This window comes from Tenrec ecaudatus, chromosome 15, assembly GCF_050624435.1.
Source record: "Tenrec ecaudatus isolate mTenEca1 chromosome 15, mTenEca1.hap1, whole genome shotgun sequence".
NCBI classification, from domain to species: Eukaryota; Metazoa; Chordata; class Mammalia; order Afrosoricida; family Tenrecidae; genus Tenrec; species Tenrec ecaudatus.
The window spans coordinates 77,246,203-77,259,989 of NC_134544.1; the positions used below are offsets into that span (position 1 = coordinate 77,246,203).

General features: G+C 41.5%; 1 pseudogene; it reads right to left on the bottom strand.

The window, feature by feature from the left end:
• Window positions 1-4,036: 4,036 nt before the first annotated feature.
• On the bottom strand, window positions 4,037-5,124 carry LOC142427259 (transcriptional repressor protein YY1 pseudogene; annotated as a pseudogene).
• Between the last annotated feature and the right edge of the window lie 8,663 nt (window positions 5,125-13,787).

The following is a 13,787-nucleotide window of genomic DNA, read 5'->3' on the forward strand; positions in this document are numbered from 1 at the left end:
AGAAAAAAAAAGAAAAAAACAAAAAGACAGCAAAAAAAAGAAGCCTGTTATTAGTTAAAGGTCTGTTTGTTGACCTTTAGGAGTGTTTTCCAAACAAGTCTGATGGGGTGCCATGTCTTGGCCCCAAAGTCCATCCTTTATACTCTGTTGGGACCTCCTTGCTCTGCTTACTCCATCTCTCCATTGCATGCCCCGTGTTTTGCCTCAGTGTGATGAGGTCAGCTCAGTCGCACATCCCCCACTGTGTCTCAGGTGCTGTCCCGTGTAGGATACTCAGCATATTAAGGTGTAAGGGATAATGGTTTGGGAGCTGGAGATTAGCAGTTAATGGTTAGAGAGTTTAAAGCCAAAAGTTATTGTGTTTTAAAATGTAGCCTACAACTTTAAATATATTTATTAACTGTAGTATTTATGGTATATTTGGAATCTTGTTATGTAAAATATCATTAATTTATGATTATTAGAGGAATTAGTATTTCTTCTCTTTGGAAGCCTCTTTTCTTTTAAAAAGTATTCCTTTTATGATTGGTCTATCTAGAAAATACTGTAGAATTTTTAATATGATATTTAAAATGGAAATGTATGTTTGTCCTGTTTCTTAAGTGGGGTAGGGTATTTCCTCTAGGAGTGAATATTTGCTGATGAGTTTTTTTTTTTTTCTTCTTTTACATTTTATTAGGGACTCATACAACTCTTACCACAATCCATACATATACATACATCAATTGTATAAAGCACATCCATACATTCCCTGCCCCAATCATTCTCAAGGCATTTGCTCTCCACTTAAGCCCCTTGCATCAGGTCCTCTTTTTTTTCCCCTCCTCCCTCCCCATTCCCCCCTCCCTCATATGCCCTTGGTAATTTATACATCGTTGTTTTGTCATATCTTGCCCTATCCGGAGTCTCCCTTCCCCCCTTCTCTGCTGTCCCTCTCCCAGGGAAGAGGTCACATGTGGATCCTTGTAATCAGTTCCCCCTTTCCAACCCACTCACCCTCCACTCTCCCAGCATCGTCCCTCACACCCTTGGTCCTGAAGGTATCATCCACCCTGGATTCCCTGTACCTCCAACCCTCATATGCACCAGTGTACAGCCTCTGTCCTATCCAGCCCTGCAAGGTAGAATTCGGATCATGGTAGTTGGGGGGAGGAAGCATCCAGGATCTGAGGGAAAGCTGTGTTCTTCATCGATACTACCTCACACCCTAATTAACCCATCTCCTCTCCTAAACCCCTCTATGAGGGGATCTCCATTGGTCGACACTTGGGCCTTGGGTCTCCACTCTGCACTTCCCCCTTCATTTAATATGGTATATATATACATATACACATATATACACATACATACACACACTTATATCGTTGGGTTTTTTTTTGCATGATGCCTTATACCTGGTCCCTTGGCACCTCGTGATCGCACTGACCGGTGTGCTTCTTCCATGTGGGCTTTTTTGCTTCTGAGCTAAATGGCCGCTTGTTCACCTTCAAGCCTTTAAGACCCCAGACACTATCTCTATTGATAGCCGGGCACCATCAGCTTTCTTCACCACATTTGCTTATGCACCCATTTGTCTTCAGCGATCCTATCATGGAGGTGTGCAGTCAATGATATGATTTTTTGTTCTTTGATGCCTGGTAACTGATCCCTTTGGGACCACTCGCTCACTCAGGCTGGTGTGTTCTTCCATGTGGACTTTGTTGCTTCTGAGCTAGATGGCCGCTTGTTTATCTTCAAGCCTTTAAGACCCCAGTCACTATCTCTTTTGATAGCCGGGCACCATCAGCTTTCTTCACCACATTTACTTGTTCACACACTTTGGCTCCAGCCGTTGTGTCGGGAGAGTGAGCAGCTGATGAGTTTTTTAATGAATATATTAACACATTGAACTATACTTGCTTCATGTTACAGTTGTATTTTTTTCCATGAAAAGCCTTTGAATTTTTTAAAATAAATTATTTTACTGAGGGCTCTTACAGCTCTTATTATAATCCATATATCAATTGTGTCTAGCACATTTGTACATATGTTGCCATCAGCATTTTCAAAATATTTTCTTTCTACTTGAGCCCTTGATATAAGTTCTTCTTTTCCCCCTTCCTCCACCACCTTCCCACGCTCGTGACCCATTGATCAATTTTAAATTATTATTGTTTTCATATTTTACACAATCTGTTATTTTCTTTCACCCACTTTCTGTTTTTCATCCCATGGGGGGTGTTATATGATTAACTTTGAAATTGGTTCCCCTTTCTCACCCTTCTGGCCCCACCTTTCCCCTACCTTCATAGTATCAGTACTTCCATTATTGTTCTGAGGGGTTTATCTCTCCTGGATTCCATGTGCTATGTTGAGAGCTCTTATCTGTACCAGTGTACATGCTCTGGTCGAGCCACATTTGTAATGTAAAACGGGGGTCATGATAGTGGGGTGAGCAAGCTTTAAAGAACTAAAGGAATGTTCTGTGTTCTATCAGTGTTATACTGCACCCTGGCTGGCTCATCCTTTCCTTGTGACCCTTCTGTGAGGGGATGTCCAATTGTCTACAGATGGGCTTTGGGTCTCCAATTGGACACCTTTTGTTCCCATCGATATGATTGTTTGTTTGGGGTCTTCTGATACCTGATCCCATGAACTCCTCGTGACAACACAGGCTGGTGTGCTACATCCATGTGGGCTTTGTTGCTTCTCAGATAAATGGCCTCTTGTCTAACTTCAAGCCTTTAAGATTCCAGACGCTATATCTTTTGATAGCCATGCACCACCAGCTTTCTTCACCACATTTGCTTATACATCCTTTTTGATTTAAGTAATCCTACTGGGAAGATGGGAATCATAGAATGCCAGGTTATTAACTTGCATTGAGGGAGGACTTGAGTAGAAGCCAATGCCTTTGACTTTTTAAATGTTCCTATTTTGTTTTCTGTGCCTACTTAGACAGTTGACCCTCTTTTCTGTCAGTGGGTTTATTACAGTGCTTATTTTCCATGTAAAATATGCTCTGGGACAAATTTCAATTCATCATGGTATATAATCATTTTAATATGTTGTCTGAATCTGTTCCAAATATTTTAAAGAATTTTTAGTGTATATCCATTATCAGTATTGGGTTACAGTTTTCTTGCAGTATCATTATCTGACATTGGTGTCAGAATATTTATTGGTCTGATAGAAAGTATTAGTAACCCAGGGCTCAAGTAGAAAGAAAATGTTTTGAGAATGATGATGGCAACAACTGTACTAATGTGCTTGACACAATGGATGTATATATAGATTGTGATAAGAGTTGTATGAACCCCGCATAAAATGATTTTAAAAAAAGAAAGTATTGAAGTAGTGGTAAGTGTTGTCTCACAACCATTGTTATATTTACACTCAATTACTTGAACGTAAACTACCAAATAGTAAAGCAGTATTTATTCATACCATCACAGTACTCTGTATTAATCTTTAATCTATGGTCTGATTATGCTAGAAGTTTCTCCTGGAATTTTATTTCAACTCAATTGATTATATCCCTTGCAAGCAACCTAAAACTCATTGAACTACCATTGATCCCAGGCACTGGCTGAACCCTCTGATCTTTCAGCTGACTCCTCATTTTGGAAGACTACATGATTTACACTCCCCTTGACAGACAAATAGTCACTAACCCCCAGTTTGGGAAAAACAGGTGAGATCTATATTTTAAAAATGTGAAAAGAAGTCCCATTTTTAGCACTGTCATGTAAAGAATTGTCTTTTGATGCGAAGTTCATGAATTGTTCTCCTGCTGGGACCACACTTTACAAAAACACCTTGTTTTTGAAACATGATTAGATAGCAAGATAGAGTATCTTAGCAATGTCATCTTAATAAGCCTTGGTTTATTTTTTTAAAATTTTTACTACTTTATCAAAACATGTCCCTTAGGTGTGTAGGATTCCTTTTTAAAATTCTTTCCTAGAAACAACATACAAAGGAGAGGCACGTTGTCTTCCAGTCACTTCTGGAAGAGGCTTCTGGGGCTGAGAAGGAGCTTCCTTCTCATGGTGTCTCACTGGTTGTTTTTGGCCTTGGCGTGTATTAAGATGTGATATTTCAGGTTAGTCGACTCAGCAAACTTCTTGTTCACCTAGGACCTGTCTCCCGTGTGGATCTGCACGTCTGTGCACAAACTGAAATCCAGGGGAAAACGCTTCCCACAGCCTTCCAACGTGCACTGAAAAGGTTTGTCTCTAGTACGAAGCAATTGGTGTTGTCTGGCTTTGAGCTCTTGACAAAAGCCTTGCCATACTCGGCACAGACGTGGACGCGGGGCCGTGGGTGTGCAGGTGCTTCCTCCTGGCTGAGTTGTCCCTGAGCACCTTCGGGCAGCCTTTGTGAGGGCAAGCTATTGTTCTCGGAGCATCAGCTTCTTGAATTTTTCTTGGCTTCATTCTGGCAAATTCTGCCAGCTGTTCGGGGTCCAAGAGGTAGATGCCAGGGATCCCTCCAGGCAGGAGCATCTTTCCCGTCATGTACTCCGAGTAGTCAGGAGGGGAGTTCTCCCCAATGATCTGCTCCCCAACCAGTCTCATGGTCAAGACCTTTTTTCATCTGACTACCATAGAGTGACGGAGAACGGGTCCTCCAGCATCTTGAATGATCTGCACCTGCTTCTCCCACTTCTTGTTGCCCGCATCACCCCCGCCGCCCGACGAGAGCTGTCGCTGCCGCCGCCTCCACGGTGACCAGGTCTGCTCGATGTAGTCCTCATCGTCCTCGTTGCCAACGCTGGCCGGCGCTGGAACTGGGATTGGGATCTGGCCCTCGAAGCCTTCCTCTGCGCCCACCACCAACTGCACCAGGATCGCCTCCTGGTGGTGGTGCACCTGGCTCAGGTCGTCGGTGACCTGTGACCTTAGCGACCCTTGACCATAGTGCGATCATGGGCAGCGGCGGTGGTGGTGGTGGTGGTAGCTGGCGTGCCCATGGCCACCCCCGCCACTGTGGTCGCCCCCCGTCCTTGTCCTCTTCGCCCACCACCATGGTCACGATGGTCTCCACCGGGATGGTCTCCACCTCGATCTCATGCAGCTCCATGATCTCGGCCAGCATCTCTGAGCCGTCCATGGCGTTGTAGAGGGTGTCGCCCGAGGCCATGGCTCTGGGCTCCGGCCTGTACGAGGAGGCGTCACACAGCGGGGAAGGAAGGCAGAGGGAAGAAGGCAGTGAGTGGGCAGGGCCCATTCCTTCTTTTTAACTAGGGCTTAAATTCTAGTGAATGTCTCCTGAGTTTTTGGGCATTTGATACCATGGACATAACTTTTGTAAACATAACTATTTAGCATTTTGTGCATGCCTTGGGTGTTGATTAGTAATTTCTGAGGCTCTTGTTGTTGATAGTTCTGATTGAGTCCCTGTGCACAAGGGAATGAAACACTGCTAACCCCTGCAGCATCCTAACAAATTAGGATGAACCTATTGCTTCAGTCACTGTATCAATCCATTTAGTTGAGGGATTCCTATTTTTCACTGCCCCTTTACCAAACAAAATATCCTTCTCCAAGGACTGGTCACTTTTGACAACATGTCCAAATTATTTAATGTGAACTCTCACCTCCTAACCTCTAACTAGGACCCTGACCTTACTTCTGCCAAGACAGATTTGTTTGTCTATATGAAGGCCCATGCATTACAATTTAACCATATTGATTCCTATTTCTCCCTTATTCAATGTCCAACTTCTATATGCATATGCGGTAATTGGCAATGCCATGGTTTGGGTCAGATAAACCTAGTCCTCAAAGTAACATCATTGCTTTTCAACACTCTAAAGAGGCCTTGTTAGGAAGATTTATCCAGTATAATGCATCTATTGATCTATTGACCTTATTATCATGTTTTAGTTGTTTTGTAATTTTCCATAAGCTAGCAGTCTTTCTAGAAGTTAATACTTAATCAAGCTTAGATTAAGAATATTAATCAAGGAGGGACCTGGAAGCCCACCTTTCACTGAAACCACCTTGTCTCAGAGCCCTGAGATGGAAGGCTGTCCTTAAGACCTAGAGGAATGTTGATGCTGAGATTCCAGAAATGCATAGTGACTGGGCACAAGATGGTCTAAAACAAATTGTGCATCTATCTATTAGCATGACTTGCAGATCAGTTTCAGAGGGGCCCTAACCCTCACCCTTTATCTTATAACTACAACCTCACACCCCTCTGCCTTCAGGAACACTTGGAGGATTGCAAAAGGGTGGTGTCAACGATATCCAACTAACCATTCTGACTAATGCTGCCCTCCTTTATCGAAGCATAGCCTCTCCCCACCACACTCATTTTGTTTTCTTCGCTCCACATTCCTGGTTAAGCATGATTCACAAGCTCCAGCCCAGACACTAGCTTATCCCTTCTCCCTAAAAAAACAAAACTATGCATGCGATGTCCTAGAACCCAAGGCAATCAGCCCTCTCCCAGTTTGTGTTGTTTGCCATCTGTCAACATTACTTAGCTTGAAACCCATGCTCTAGTCCAAGATGACCGAATGGATGATAAGTCATCTCTTTCATTAATCCATCTCATGTACTTTTTTTAAAAGATAATTTTATTGGGGGCTATTGTAACAATCCATACTTCAATTGTATCAAGAATATTTGTACATATGTTGCCATCACTCGTTTTTAAACGTTTACTTTCCATTGATACCTTGCTATCAGCTCCCCCTTTTCCCTCTCTTCCTCTCCCCCAACTCCTGTGACCCCTTGAAAAATATTAAATTATTGTTATTTTCATATCTTGCACAGACTGCTCTCTCGCTTCCCCCATGGTTTCTGTTTTTGTCCCCGGGGTATGTGTGTGTGGGTATGTGTCCATCATTGTGATTGACTCCCCCTCATTCCCCTCCCATCCCTGCCTTTCTCTCCCCTACTGGTATAAATACTCCCCATTCCTGTTCCTGGATTCCATATGTCACGAACTCTTATCTCTTTTCTGTACCGGCGCACAGGCTCCAGTCTAGCCTACAGGGAAAGGCAGAACTGGAGTCATGATAGTGGGGTGTGAGGAAGCCTCAAGGAACCAGAATAATATTTGGGTTTTTTCAGTGCTATCCTGTGCCCTGGTTGTTTCATCCCTTCAGTGTGACCCTTCTGTAAGGAAATGTCCCATTGTTTACAGATGGATTTGGGGTCTCTACTACAACCCCTCTAATTCTCAACAATATGGTGGTTTTTATTTTGCTTGTTTGTGGTCTTCTGAAGTCTATTACCCTATCTCATGATCACACAGGATGGTGTGCTTCTTCCATGTGGGCCCATTGGTTCTCTACTAGATGACCACTTTTAAACTTCAAGCCCTTAAGACCCCAGGTGGTATCTCTTTTGATAGCCAGGCACTACCCTCCTTCTTCACAACACTTGCTTATGCACCCATTTTGTCTTCAGTGATTATGCTGGTATGGTGAGCATCACAGAATGTCAGGTTGTTAGAACAAAGTGGTCTTGCATTCAGTGAGGGCTTGAGCAGAGTCCCAAAATCCATCTACTATCTCATTGTATGTCCTTATAAATATATGTATGTAGGTCAAGACCACTATTCTTAAGAATTAATGTATTTACATATGTACAGACCTATGCTTATACCACTATCCATAGCTTTGCTTCCTAGATCTTTCCTCTGTTTCCTTTTACCTTCCTCCCTACCCCACCATCATGCTTGCCCTTCTTCTACCTCATAGTAATTCCTCTCAACTATATTGATGTTGCTTCAACTGCTGTCTAAAAGTGGTCATAACTCCAGGCTTGCAGAAACCTTCTAAGAGCTAGTCACAAGACCTCAGACTGCAGTTCCACCGTGTTGCTAACCACCTTGTGCCTACAGTCTAGGGCTTTTCAATTCCCCTCCCCAGCCAGGAACAGTGACTACACCATCCATTACCTTCCCTCATCTCAGGTACTTTTAAGAGTCTTACCTCATTCACCTTGACTCTTAGCATCATCAATCTACCTACACCTACACCTTGTCTGTAGTGTGCCGTCTTTCACAAAAGCTTTAACATTGGACATCCTTAAACACAAGAGCCTTAGAGAATAGAAAATACACCTCCCTCTTGGCTTATTTTCTTGTTAAGGTTGTCTCTGCCTTAACCAAGTCCCCTCTAGTATTCCCTGCTTATTTCCTTTTATCTCTTGTTGTCCACCTCTAAAACAACTTGCACTGGTTACCACACTCTATTGTGGTATCACACTCTATTACTATGGGTTTCTAAATGGGCTCCCCCTACCATGCGCATTTGTTCACACAGTGTAGATATTGTACAGTATCCATGGGATGCAAGGGGCTTGGAGCAGGACAAACTTTGATGAAAAACTCAATGTGTTGGAATGTCACGATGAGAGAAACATTTACATTGATATCAAGAAATAAAAGTATAGCAATTAGCTGGATGATGTAGTGGGAAAGAAAGAAACATGAACAAGTGTGTGACAACTACTTAAAATACATATAAATAATTACTTTTTTTAGTTAAATGATCATTAAAATATTGGGGGAATTTTCTTTATAAATCTTCCCAGGTTAGGTTGTTTGTGTTACTTTCAGATAATGCGTCAAAAAAATAAAGTAAAACGTAAATGGAAAGAAATCATTCTAAATGGGGAACCACTTACAAGGATCTACATATAAACTCTTCCCTGAGGGATGGACAATAGAAAAGTGAGTGAAAGAAGATGACAGTGTAAGATGTGACAAAATAATAATTTATAAATTATCAAGGGTTCATGAGGGAAGGGAGAGCAGGGAGGGAGGAGAAAAATGAAGAGCTGATGCCAAGGGCTTAAGTAGAAAGCAAATGTTTTGAGAATGATGATGGCAACAAATATACAAATGTGCCTGACATAATGGATGGATGTATAGATTGTGATAAGAGTGGTATGACCCCCCCCCCAATAAAATGGTTTTAAAAACTGTTACTGGAAATTGTGCGCAGGAAATAACAGCAACAAAACCATCAATCACATGTCATACTTTTCTAAATTATTTTTTAAGTACAATACTAGTGTTTTTATGGCACAAAAACAATTGACACAATGAGTTCATTGACTTGGACTGAAATCATATGTTGTGCCTGAAAAATCACCTAAGGTGATATGAAATGTATCTGTGTGATTTAATGCTCTAGGTCAACCTTTAACAATAAAGATCAACCATCAACCTAAACATTTAACTCCCAAGTCTATACAGTACTTCAGATTGAGTTTTCATTTTGGGAAGACCTGGAATCCATTCATTCTCTAAGATGAATAAATACCTGGTCTCACATGAATATCAACTAAGGGGAGCTGAAGAAGTATGTGCCCTAAATTTAGAGTGGGTCCTGTATTTAATGCAAATACACTCAGATTGGAACATGGTTGGAGGCCAAGAGGCACCACTTAGGGTAAGAAGTGCAGGACAAGAAACTGACATGCCTTACTCAACATTATCTACTACTATGTTTCAGATCACAGACTTGCCAGAGAAAGAGACTGTCCAGTTGAGGGAGCTAAAAATCTGGGAATACGATCTTTCACATTTACGCACTAGAAGAAAAGATTTCAGCATTTGGCTGGTCTGTGAACTAAATTCATTCAGCCAACTCCAAACTCCCTAGACTCCTGCTTCTTGTATTTAGAGAATACAATAATTTGACTACAGGACGCTTGAGCTACAAAATGGTGAGTATTAAAGAGCCCTGGTATATTTTATTATACACATAAAGGTTAGATAAGACTTCTTGAGAATACTATGTCCATTACCTGAGGGTTGACTATAATGTAAGAGCATGACAGGGGAGGGGAACGAAGACTGGGCTTTATAAAGCTTCATGATAGCTATTGCTATGAAATGTATATATGGTATGATGCACTGGATTACTGATGATCTTCCTTATGTGACTTAGAGTTGGTTATGTAAGGTGTCCACATCCCAGTTTGAGACTTGGTTCATTGGGACGGGCAACAGAACTTTCTGAGTAGAGTCTGGATAGAAAGTTCTACCAGAGGACATGGATTATCAGGTTGTCCAGTGTCACCATTTCTCCAACCCTACAGTTTTCTTTATTCCCTTCGTGCAGTGAAACATTTTGTATAGATTTCTAAAAATGGAAGATTGAGCTCTTTCACGGATTAGAAATTTAATCCTTTCATGGCTTCATTAAAAGAATGAATCTGATGACAATGTATCCAGTTGGTCAATATGTGGGAATTATTTTTTATTGATGGTGATACTTGGGCTGGTAGAACCACTCCTCACTCACAATGATCCTTTGCACAGCAGAAGGAAATCCTGCCTAGTCTTTCACTATCTCCACAATGCCTGACATAATTAGCCCCCGTGTTGTTAAAATACACCCTATTGTTAAAATACGGCCATTGAAGGTGGTTTTATTTTTTGTCAAAAACCAATCATGTCCTTTTCTCTGGGCTATTCCATTCCTGTGATATGTCCTATGTAAGGGAATGATGCCTAACATCTTTGCTTTTTAATAACATTTTTCCTGTACTTCTTCAGAGACAAAAAACAAAAAATACAAACTCACTGCGATAGAGAGGACAACAACTCATAACAACCAAAAAGGGGAGGGTAGAGCTGTCCCTGTAGTTTCTTACACTGGAACTATGTGTTGGAATCGAAAGCCTTATTTTTCTGCAGTGATGTGCCTGGAAGTTTTGAACTACTGACTGAGAAGTTAGCAGCCAAATGTTTCATTAGTGCTCCTTCCAAGATAGATTTGTTTATACTTCTTCCTGTCTGTGGTGTATTCAATATTCTGCACAAATAACAAAAAACTAAAAGAAATTAATGTATAGTTTTACTCATTGTCCATTTTTTTAAAAAATGGATATGTTGTAATGAATATACCATGGTCTGGCTTGAGCCAAGCACCCCTCAGACCCAAAGTGGCATTGTTGATTTCAACACTTTAAGTGGGTCCTTTCCAGTAATTTCTCCATTAAATTATGTGTTTTGGTTTCTTGACAGTGTTGCCAAGGATTATGGATCCAAATAAAATAAAAATCTTTTTTTTAAAATCATTTTATTGGGGCCTCATACAACTCATCACAATCCATAGATACCTCCATTGTGTCAAGCACATTTTACATTTGTCACCATCATCATTCACAAAACATTTTCTTTCCACTTGAGCCCTTGGTATCAGCTCATTTTTTGTCCCTCCCCCCATCCCCATGAGCCCTTGATAATTTATAAATTATTATTTTTCATGTCTTATACTGTCCCATGCACCAGGGAGGGAGTTATATGTAGATCCTTGTGATTGGTTCCCCCTTTCTTCCCCACCTTACCCTCCTGATATTGCTTCTCTCATTATTCATCCTGAGGGGTTTATCTCTCCTGGATTCCGTTTCCAGTTCTTATCTGTACCAGTGTACATCCTCTGGTCTAGCCGGATTTTTAAGGCAGGACTGGGATCATCATGGTAGTAGGGGAGAGGAAGAATAAAGAGCTAGAGGAAAGTTGTATGTTTCTTCATTGGTATACTGCACACTGACTGGCTGGTTACATCCCCACAACCCTTCTGTAAGGGGATGTCCAGTTGCCTATAGACGGGTCTTAGGTCTCAACTCCAAGCTCCCCCTCATTCACAATAAGATTTTTGTTCTTTGATGCCTGATACCTGATCCCATTGACACCTCATGATCACAAAGGCTGATGTGCTTCCTCCATTTGGTCTTTATTGCTTCTGAGATAGATGGCAGCTTGTTTATCTTCAAGTCTTTAAGACCCCAGATGCTGTATCTTTTGATAGCAGGGCATCTTCAGCTTTCATTACCACATTTGCTATGCACCCGCTTTTTCTTCACTGATTCTATCAGGAAGGTGAGCATCATGGAATGCCAGTTTAATAGTACAAAGTGTTCTGGCATTGAGGGAGTATTTGAGTAGAGGCCCAATGTCCATCTGCTACCTTAATACTAAACCTATATGTGTACATCATCATATATAAATGTATTTACATATGTACATGCCTGTACTTAGACCTCTACAAATACCCTTTGCCTCCTAGTTCTTTCATCTATTTCCTTTTCCTTTCCTCTTGTCCTACTCTCATTCTCAGCCTTCATTTGGGTTTCAGTAATTCCTCTTAGTTATATTGCCCTTGATCAAACCCTACCTGGCCTCCCACCCACTACTCGCCATTGATTTTGGATCACTTGTTGTTCCATTGCCCCTGGCTTTCTTAACACCCACTTCCTTTCCCCCACCTTCCCCTCTTCCATTTACTCCTGGAATTCTCAGTCCCGTAGTTTTTACCTCCAGATTGTTTGTCCTGCCTATCTTATCTAGATAGACCTGCAGAGAAGATAATATGCACCCCCCCCAAAAAAAAAAAACAGAGCAAAACAAAGCAACAAAAGAAACAAAACAACAAAAAGAAAAACCTATAAATCAGTTCTGAACTTGTGTGTTGTGACCCCTTTGGGAGGTCAGGTACCCTTTCCCAGGGGTTGCTCAATTCATAACAATAGCAAAGTTACAGTTATGAAGTAGCAACAAAAATAATTTTATGGTTGGGAGGTCACCACAACATGAGAAACTGTATTAGCGGGGTGTGGCATTAGAAAGATTGAGAACTACTGCTGTAAATAGTTCAAAGTCTGTTTGTTGACCTTTAGGAATATTTTCTGGTGGAGTCTAATGGGGTGCCACTCCCTGGCCCCAAAGTCTATTTTTGATATTCCTTTGGGACTGCATTGCTCTGCTCCCTTTGCTGTTCTGTTGCATGCCTTCAGTGTTTTGCCTCGGTGTGTTGGGGTCAGATTGGGCACAATTCTCACACTGTCTCCAGTGTTGTCCCCCATAGTGCTGTGGATCAGTAAGGGATGTCATGCCTTTTAGTGGGGCCGGCCCTATGGTCCTCTCTGCGCATTGGCTGCTCTGAGCTGGAATATCATCCTCAGGGCTTGGTGGGCCAGCATGGGCTCCACTCTCTCTTCCTCACCCTTCATTTGCTCTTTTTGTGCTCCAATCAGACATGCCCCTCTCCCTGAACTGTAGCTTCAGTGCGGTCCTCTAAAGTAAATTCTTCTCGGGGAGGGGAGACTGTCCATGTAGTTGGGATTGGAGCCGGCCCCTCTAACCTCTCTTGGTTCCCAGTTTCATGCCATTATGTTGTGTTCACATAATGGAGAACCGAGTTGAAGTCTGGTCCCTCTTTCCCTGTGTAGATATAAACAATACTCTCCCCTTGGGTGGGTTAGTGCCCTGTTCTCCTGCTACCCATGTCTCTTTTTTCTTTTTGCCCTCTATTTAGTTGGCTTCCATATGTATCCCTAGGTATGGTCTTTCCCCTGCCTGGACCTCACCCCAGGAATGTTTGTATACAGTAGCTTTTTCCCTGAGTCCCTTTTACATAAAATACAAATCTTGATTTAAAATTATGCTCAAACTATTAGGATGCTGCTTATTGGATCAGTTGTGAGGATTTTATTTTCTTTGTTCCATTTTTGAATCAGTACTCATCTATAGTCTTGGATCTTCATTAGTAATTTCTTTACATTCTATTCACTTTCATCTAGAAATATCTGTTTGTCACAAGTTATTAATTTGATTTTCTTCCACCTTGAAACTGCATTATTATGTGGTTTTTCAGATTTAAAAAAAGTCAATGTGTACAGTATATTTACTAATTTTTAAATTACCCAACAACACCCTATTGTTCTGTTTGAATAGCTTCCACTATTTTTCACATTAAGGATTCTTATAAGTACCAAAAGACAGACCAGCATATTTATGGTATTATCTTACGATCTTACCATCTGATA